Below are 9,914 nucleotides of genomic sequence, written 5' to 3' on the forward strand. Positions count from 1 at the left end.
GCATAGATGAAGATTTTATCGATGTACTACTTACAACGAGCCTTCATTGATGTAAGTCAACAATCTCTTCATTTTCTCAGTGTGTGAGAAACAGGTCACTAATCCTTAATGACATTTTTCATTGTTGTTCTATGATCAACAATTTGACCATACTAGTAACTTTTACTTACAACTAACTTGGAGTATTGGAAATATCTCGTTGTTTACCTACCATGGAATACAAGTGTGGTTGAAATCATATTTCACTCATCAGTGTTTCAGGATACCGACTCCTTCCATGTGACATTAACAAGAACTCTTCCTGACATTTTACATACTAAACTGCTTTAGTATTCTATCACTATGTATTTTGGCTAAGTCTTATTAGACACTACTATCTCCGTAGATCATTATGTCTAATACCAATACTATTCATTGCCTAAGTACTTTACATAAAAACTTATTTCAATAAAGTCTTAATCCGTGTCAAGTAATTTACATAGCTTCCAATCAACAATAGGTCATGTACATATAGTGTTTAGAAATGACCCCACTTACTTTCTTGTAAATACAAGCATCTTCGCTTTACTCGATGAAGTCAATTTATTTGACCATTTCATCAATACAAAGATTCCAGCTCCACCATGCTTGCTTTTCATCATTATAGTATCTCTTGAAGTTTGCATACTTACCAGCATTTTCTGGATTGGCAAAATTAACTTGGATAGTATCAAACATACAACCTTGGTTCTATTTCCATCTCATGGAATCATTTTGACATCCATATGTTTTATCTCATAATTAAAATATTTAATAATTGGTAGTTTAACCACTACAAGAAATATGTCAACTAGTGACCTTTTGTCAGTGACCCTAGAAGAATTGGTCATAAATTTATGACCATTTTACACCAATTGGTTAAAAGCTGTCTGGGGGCTGCAAACCCTAAACCATAACGACCATTTTGGTCAGAAAGGTCGCAATTTCATTAGAGGAAATGGTCGTAAAGCTGGCAGCAATATCCACTGCCTCACGTCTAGCTGATAACGACCAATATAAAATGGTCACTACCCTTTATTTTGAATGCATTAGGATGATTAGGCAGCCACCTCAGCAACCTCGCTTATGTGTCACTGTCTAGGTGTCAATTTTGCTTAAATGTTAATATTCAACAGACAGGTGGGGCACACACTGACAGGCAGGACCCATTTGACAGGCGTGCCCGATAGCTTAATTCACCCAAAAAAGATGCGCGAGGCGGGACTCGAACCCACGACCTCATGCTTGATTTGCTTGCTCGCTACTGCTGGGTTAGAGAGAGATAGTTTCTCATGTATGGGAATTTGTCTATACATAATATAAACTATGGCTCTCTTGTATCATTGACAAGTGGGACCTTCCCACCAGGTGGCATCGAACAGCGCAACACTTAGCATTTTTCTAGGTCTTATGACCAGGTGGCGGCGGGCGTTTTTCTAGGTCTTCCGACCAGGTGGTGGTGGGCGACGGCGGCCGCGGGGGCGGGGACGTGGGCCGGCAGCAGAAGCAACCGGCAGGGGTGGGGGCGGCGACTGACGGTGGTGTTGCCGGGGCCGCTCGCCTCAACCACAACACGAACGGCGACCTCGCCACTTGCCTCGCCAATGACATGAACGGCGACCTTGCTGCTTGCCTCGCCCACGCATGGGGGACTCGCCGCCGCCGAGCATGGGGGAGTCACCGCCGCCGCAAGCAGACCTTGCCCATGTATGCACCTCTCTCCTTCCTCCCTCTCCTCTCCCCCATGCCTCAGATTTTCCTGTGTTGCGCCTGCTCATGAACACTAGCCTGTGTTGCGCCTGCTGCTGAGGGGCAGGGGAGAAAGAGAGAGATAATTTGAGTTATATTATCTTACTAGCTGAGGGGCAGGGGTTGAACACACCTCCTAGTATGCACCCCTCTCCTCTCATGTTGATCTAGTTACAACACTAGCTGAGGGGCAGGGTAGAACTTTGTTTGAATCCTAGGAAATGTTTGTGTGGAGAACTGATAGGACTTAATTTGTCTGATCTAATCATAGGTATGTAGAGAACTTTGGACTGTCCAGAACTTTGAGCTTTGCTCCTAAACTGAATTTGTCTGATCTGAATTTGTGAGCATTGGGCAATGTAACTAGTTTTGTGGATGTCATAATGTGTGTGTGTGTGGTTGTATGAATAATCAATCTGCACCTCTGAATTTCCAGCCTAAGGTTTATGCAGATTTGATGTAAACTTAGAAAATATGAAGGGACTTGATGTAGATTTCATGTTACACCTCTGAAATTTCAGCCTCAAATCTATTAAAGAACATCAATATTTATGTAGACTTGATGGAAACTAGGAAAAATCTCATTGATGTAGATTTGATGCAATCTTGGAAATGTCATTGATGTAAATTTGCAGTGCTGTTATTGTTGGTGGTTTAACCACAATAGTTCTTTGTGGCAGCATATGCTATTATTGTTGGTGGTTTAACCACAGTAGTTATTCGTAAACCACCTCTATTTTTTTGTGAACCAGCAAGTTTTTGTTAGCTTTTATTTTCTCCCATGTGAAATCTGTAATTCCTATGAACTGCTTTCTATTACTCCCATGTGAAATCACTAAACCATGTGAAGTGGACTAAAGTAGTGAGAAATTGGAAATAGCTGAATGTTGTGGTTAGGGAGTTAGCATATAAAGTTGGGTGCCATTACTTCCATCCATTTTCATTAATTAATGTTGATGCACTTAGATTGATTTGCTAAGTTGCAACAACTTGTTATCTTTGACAGATGGACAGAAGCTGGATTAGAAAACGAGTTAGAAAGTTTTCGAAAGAACATATTAAAGGAGTTGATGATTTCATGGCATTTGTTCGGGCAAATTTTGCCAACGATGCTCACATTCTTTGCCCATGCTACGAATGCCTCAACCGTTCAAGAATGGCTCAAGGAAGAGTGGAAGATCATCTGCTTGTTAATGGGATGTCCAACACATATGATAGATGGATATATCATGGAGAACCTTTAGACAGACAACTTCAACATTGTGAAGCTGATACAGAGGCCCCTCATATGATGGGTGGTGGTGATGCTGGCAATTATTTCATGGAAAAAGTTTTGCGAGATAATGCTGGTTTGGAGGAAGAGGATGGGCATGAAGATGATAGGATTCCTGACCTATTGAAGGATTTGTACGATGCTGAAGATCGTGCTGATGGACAGAAGTCATTGTTTGAGGAGGCGAAGCACGCAGCTCATGAAGGGGGTAATTTTTCAAGATTTACCTTCACCGTGAAGTTACTCCACATCAAGTCTTTCTACCGGATTAGCAATGCTGCATTCAACGCAATACTCCGCCTTTTGAGCTTGCAATTCCCTGATAGTTGTGTTCCCAGATCTTATGATGAAGCATTGAGCATAATCCGCAGGCTGGGGTTAGGTTATGTGTCAATACATGTGTGCCCAAATAACTTGTCTTGTTTCGGAAGGATTTAGCAAAGCATGACAACTGTCCAAAATGCAATGCCTCTAGGTGGAAAGATGTTGATAGGAAGAAGTTAATACCGGAGAAGGTACTGAGGCACTTTCTGTTGATACCAAGGCTGCAGCGGATGTTCATCTCGAAGAAATCATCGCGTGAGGTATAGTGGCACAAGCTGAAGCGGCAACCTGTGGACAATGAGATGAGCCATCCAGCGGACGGAGAGGCATGGAAAGAGTTTGACCGTATACATGTAGATTTTGCTGCAGATCCAAGGAACATATAACTTGGCATTGCCACAGATGGGTTTAATCCGTTTGGGAACATGAGCACGTCTTATCGCATGTGGCCAGTTTTTGTGGTGTCGTACAACCTGCCACCATGGGCATGCATGGATCACTCCAACTTCATGATGTCATTGGTTATCCCGGGTCCAAAGTCTCCAGGAAAGGATTTTGATCTCTTTATGGAGCCACTTGTAGAAGAACTGCTCCAGCTCTGGACTGGTGTACCTACATAGGATGCCTTGAGTCCGGAAGAAAAGTTTAATCTACATGATGCAATCATATGGTCTGTCCATGATTTCTCGGCTCTACACACTCTGTCTAGGAGGATCAAAGCGGGTTATAAGGCATGTGTCCATTGTGACAAAGACCCTTGCACAAGAGAATAAGGAGCAAGATCTGCTATATTGGGCACCGCTGCTTTCTTCCCCAAAATCATCACTGGCGAAGAAGCAAAGATTTTAATGGTGAGAATGAAACCCGTGACAAGCCAGCTGAATTCACTAAAGACGAGCTGGAGCAGCAACTTGAAAAGGTGAAAGATGTGAGACCAGGAAAGCTTGCGAAGAAAAGAAAGCATGAGGAAGGTCAATGTTGGGACCGGAGGTCTTGTTTGTGGGACCTGCCATACTGGGCTGATATGAAATTAAGGCATAATCTCGATGTAATGCACATCGAGAAAAACATATGCGAGAATCTACTAGGGACGTTTATGAACATTGAAGGGAAGACAAAGGACATGGTTAGTTCTAGGATTGATTTGGAGGACATGGGCATAAGAGAAGATTTGCATCTATAGCACAATGAAGATGAAGATTCATTTGAAATGCCACGAGCATGGTATACTATGAGTAAAGAACAAAAGCTTACATTCTATGAATTCCTAAGAGCGGTGAAATTTCCAGATGGTTATGCTGCTAACCTAGCAAAGTGTGTTACTTCTGATGGATTCAAGTTTTCAGTACTGAAAACCCATGATTATCACATCCTCCTCCAAAGGATTTTACCGGCGGGCCTCCGAGGAATCATGGACAAGGATATATATGAAGCGGTTGCTGAGCTGGGAAATTTCTTTAGAGAACTGTGCTGCAAAACACTCAAGTTAACTGTCCTGGAAAGACTTGAAAAAGAAATCCCAATTATTCTTTGCAAGCTCGAGAAGATTTTCCCTCCAGCTTTCTTCACCGTGATGGTCCATTTGGCGGTGCACTTACCAAAAGAGGCAATGCTTAGAGTCCCTATGCAATACGGTTGGATGTACCCAATCAAAAGAAGGCTACTTATTTGTAAGCATTATGTGCGAAACACAGCAAGACCTGAAGGTTCTCTTGCTGAAGCATATGTCGTTGACGAGTGCTTGAATTTTTGCTCTAGATACTTTAGCGATGTGGAAACAAGATGGAATCGGCCGGGCAGAAATAGAGAGCGGTCTGATTCGCAAAGTGGTGATGTCTCTGTTTTCAACCATGGTGTGAACTTTCTTGGAGCCTCATAATACTTGGAGGCTAGTGATGAGTATGACAAGATGGTTTGGTTTGTGCTCAGCAATTGCGCCGAGGTTCTACCATATATCGAGTACGTTATATCTTGTGCACTCATTATATTTTTTTGCTTGGGTTGGTACCAGCCTAATGTTTTAATTCACATGTTTTGTTTGCATTGCAGGAAATGCAAGGAAGAGTTAAATCAGGAAAAAATCAAGATCAATGTTGATAAAAGGGTTGCCAAGGGGTTTGCTAATTGGTTTAAGAATCATGTGAGATCTTTAGCCACATGTTTGATGTTTTTTGTGTTATTCACCAATTGTTAAATACCATTGTTTGCTAAATGGTTTATTTGTGCAGATTGGAAGTTGCATGAGGAGAAGAAGGTCAGTGATGATCTATTTGCTTTGGCATGCTTACCGGATAAGTGAGTGAGAGTGTATTCAGCATGCATTGCTGACGGTGTCCGGTACCACACTGTTGACCGCGAGGAAAAAGGAAGACACGGAATAGTGGAATCGTCACGGAGGGATCACATGATCGTGAGATCATTGACTTCTATGGTTAGTTGAGAAGCATCATAGAGTTGCAGTACAACTCTAGTGGAGGCATCCAACGCTCGGTTGTCTTATTTTGCAGTGACTGGTTTGAGCTTCGTAGCAAGAAGAAGAGAGACTCTTTTGTCAAATATGATGGCCACTTGAAAAGCATCAACACTGCTAGGTGCTGGTATAAGAGAGATCCCTTTATTCTAACAACACAAGCAACAATGGTGTTTTATCTGCCAGACACACTTTTGCACGGAAAATGGCGAGTTGTGCAAAACTTTGAGCACAGACACTTGTGGAGTGTGACTGAAACTGAAGTGGAAAAGGACCCAGGTGATGGTGGACTAACATACCAAGATGATGACTCTACGGAAGTTCCGTTGCAAGTTGATGATGACTCTATGGAAGTTCCATTGCAAAGCAGAGTGTGAAGGGACCGGGAACGTGTGATCGTTGATGCTGCAACAGTTGAAGGCATCAAGAAAAGAAGAAAGGTGGTAGCGGACGGACATGAGAGCGAGGATGAGGAAAACAGGACTGATCATACTATACTGCAATATTGTAGTGATGATGAGGAAAATAGGAGTGGGCATAGAGTTCCTTGTTTTCGTATCGACGACGATGAGTAGCGAAGGTAAATTTGGTCTCCTTGGTGAGCTAATGCTATTACTACATGTTCCTGATGTAGTTTTTGTACTACAATTTTCTTCAAGTAGCAAAATGCATGAGACTGATGGTTGTAGTAATGGAGAGGCAGATGATGTTTCAGGGAAAATCATGTAGTTTTGGTGATCATGATGGCTCTAGTGATGGAGAGGCAAAATGCATAGTGGCTCTAGTGATGTAGTTTTGGTGCCATTTTCTTAGTTTTGGTCAGAACTGTTGGTTGTGATGTGATCCTGAAGTTGTAATGCAAAATGATGTTGTAATGATCCCGAAGTTTTTTTGAACTGAATTGAGATGTTGTTTTCAGAGCTGTTTTTCATACTATTTTCAGAGATAGTGATGTTGGTGCAAAATAGTGATGTTGTTTTTGGTTGTGATGATGAAGATGTTGTTGTTGGTACAGTGCAAAATGATGTGATGGAGGGCTGTTGTTTTGGTGTAAAATGATGATGTCTGGATATTTTGAATTGAATATTTTGCAAAATGATGATGGAGGACTGTTGTTTTGATACAATGCAGATAGTGATGTTGTTTTTTTGTAATGCTTGAAGATTGCAAAATATTTTTCATGAAGTTTTTGAACTGAATTGAGACGTTGTTGCTTTAACTATATAGAAACTAAATTATGTCTGAATACAAAAAAAATTGCGCGAGCGGGGACTCGAACCCACGACCAAGCGCATGTTTCACCCTGTCCAGAACCACTGAGCTAGCAAGAGAATGTTGATAATGTGCCTAGTTGTTTCACTATATACTTGAACCCACGAGCTAGCAAAAGAATATTGGCGCGCTCCATCAGACACCCGTCTGATCCCACGTGCGGCTCCATCAGATACACGGCCAAAAAATAATGCACGAGCAGGGGCTCGAACCCACGAAGGGGCGCTTATTTCACTTGCTTTATACCACTGGGCTAGGAAGAGGTTGTTGGCTGAGTACAGGAACATTTTACGATATCAAATAGAACTAGATGACAAGTGGGACCCACTCCCCCTCTCTATATCAAACAGGACCCTAATCTAAACTACATGTCAATTGCCCGACACTTCTCCTTCCTTCTCCTCCATCGACGGCGTCGACATCCCCTACTCCTCCATTGACGGCGACGGCATCGCCTTCTCCTCCATCGACAGCGACGCTCTGCTCCTCTTCCTCCCCACCACCGCTGCTACCGTCGCTGACTCCTTCCTCTCCCGCAGAGGTATGAATCCGCCGCTAACTCCTTCCTCTCCATTTGGTTTTCTGCTGCTGTTTAGATTAGGGTTTGACTCCATTGAATTTGGGTTGAACTGATTGGATTAGGGTTTGATTAGGGTTGTTGGATTAGCTTTTGATTAGGGTTGGATTAGGGTTCTTGTCGCCGCTGTTGTTGTGTTGAACTAAGCTTATTAGGGTTGGATTAGGGTTGGATTAGGCTTCTGCTCAAGTCAAGAGGATATGGTTCTCCACTTATGTACTTCTCTCTGATATGGGTTGGATTATGGTTAGTGTTGATTTATAGATATAGGTATGTTCATTTATAGATATGGGCAGATATGCCTTTTATAGTAGACATGGGCAGATATGGTCCTTTTATAGTAGCAAAAATTTTTGCCAATGAGATTGAGATTGAATATTTGCGCAGTGTGACTGAACATTGTGTGGTTCAATTTATATGTTCATTTATAGAGATTGTTTTCTGTTTCTTTCAATGATTTGTGTGGTTCAATTTCTGAAGTAAACTGGAGATGTTAGAAATTTGATGGTTGCTATCCATATATCTCCACTTATGAACATATCTGTCCAAATTTGATAGTTTCTGAACATGTGCCTTAATACTTTTTCTGTCATTTGGTGTCCATGGATTGAAATGTTGGCTGTAATATATTGATTGTAGTATATTTGTGCTTTAATACCTTTTCTGTCATTTTTGCATGTTAATTCAGTGTTTGTGTTGATTTGATGCCAATGTCCAGAAACAATATTTTGATGGATGGGTTTATGTGTTCTGCAAATTGAGGCCATTGCCATTTATAGTAGATTTATAGATATGTTCAGATATGTTTATGCCAATATTCAGATATGGATGGGTTTAGATAGGGATATTTTCTGTCATTTATGCTGATGTTTAGATATGTTCATTTATAGATATGGAACAATGTCCAGTCTTGTTTATAGTTGTGTCCTGTTTATAGCTTTTGATCCATTTATAGTAGATATGGTTCAAGCTGTGTTCTGGTCCATTTATAGTAGATTTTAGTGCTGTTGGTGGTCACCTGATGATGTTGCTGCTGTTGTTGTTATTCTCGTTGGCCCTGGCAAACACATGTAGTAAATATCCTACTTTTTTGAAGTGCTTGTTTCCTATTTATGTACAGTACTGTTGTTTAATTTACAATGCTGCTTTTTAGAGAAGTGAGATGGCTGGCTTGGAAGGTTTTGAGTTCTTCGAGATCGTAATTGAGAAATCTTGCAGTATGCAGGTATATTTATCATCACTCATTTCTTTATCTTTACTCTGCTGTCTAGTGCTTGATTAGCACAATTAACCACTACTTGACGCTGACCTCGCGATGGTGGTGCCTGACGATGACCTCGTGACAGTAGTAGCACCGGCGATTCCACAGCTGGGCGACATGACCATGTTAATTGTGGTAGAGGAGTACATCTGCGTCGGCATTCGCCACTCTGAGCGCATCAGGATGATGAAGGAGAATAAGGAGAAGAACGAGTGAAGATGTTAAGAAATCAAGTGGGAATGTTAAGTGGCAATGCCAGGCTTAGTTTGAATTTTGTGCATGCTTATGGATGCTTAAGTATGAATATTATGTTTCTTAATTATGAATATTCAGTTTGGTAATTTATGGTAATTGATATTTTGTGCATGCTCATGGATGAAAGATGAAATTATGGGTTTTTGTGCATGCTCATGTATGAAACAATATAAGTTTCATTCTGTGATTGTCAAAAACATGTTTTTCCGTTAAGATTGTTCATTAAGAATCAACAACATTATGAAACAATATAAGTTTAATGCTCAAGTATGACAGCGTCATCTAAACATGGTTTTTTGTAAACAATCGACAACATATTGGCACGACTCAAACCCTAGCCACGGAAGGCTGCTGCGACGAAATCGGCCGGTTTTTGAAAACACCGTAAAAATTTCAAATAAAATCAAAAAAATGGGAGACCTCCGCGTCACATCATCAAATGTGGCCTACCAACTAGCAAAAATACTAAACTTGCAATACCAGCGTTTTCGTGAAAAAGTGTTCTCAAAAACGACCTACCATGAACGAAGATTCATGGCTTTCAAGCCAAACTAGCAATGATATGGCCGCATCCGTTGAATAGTTTTTGATAATATGCCCAAATTTGGCGCATGCCTCCGTCTTGTGATGGCAAACAACATTGCCAAAGCGAGGTTCCAACTTGTTTAACAAAAAATACCGTTTTTCATTTTTGAATGCTAAAGACATACGTTTT

At 41.2% G+C, this 9,914-nt stretch overlaps 1 long non-coding RNA gene across 2 annotated transcripts; it reads left to right on the plus strand.

Annotated features, from left to right (window-relative positions):
* The first annotated feature begins 7,491 nt into the window (after positions 1-7,491).
* Positions 7,492-9,310, plus strand: LOC119293650. 2 transcript variants are annotated; one of them, XR_005143172.1, is made up of 3 exons: positions 7,492-7,647; positions 8,837-8,908; positions 9,030-9,310. It is a non-coding gene; the product is annotated as an uncharacterized LOC119293650 (long non-coding RNA). The 2 variants fall into 2 exon arrangements; XR_005143173.1 differs by having other exon boundaries at positions 9,033-9,310.
* The last annotated feature ends 604 nt before the right edge of the window (positions 9,311-9,914 follow it).

Source organism: Triticum dicoccoides, chromosome 4B (assembly GCF_002162155.2).
Source record: "Triticum dicoccoides isolate Atlit2015 ecotype Zavitan chromosome 4B, WEW_v2.0, whole genome shotgun sequence".
In the NCBI taxonomy this organism is placed as follows: domain Eukaryota; kingdom Viridiplantae; phylum Streptophyta; class Magnoliopsida; order Poales; family Poaceae; genus Triticum; species Triticum dicoccoides.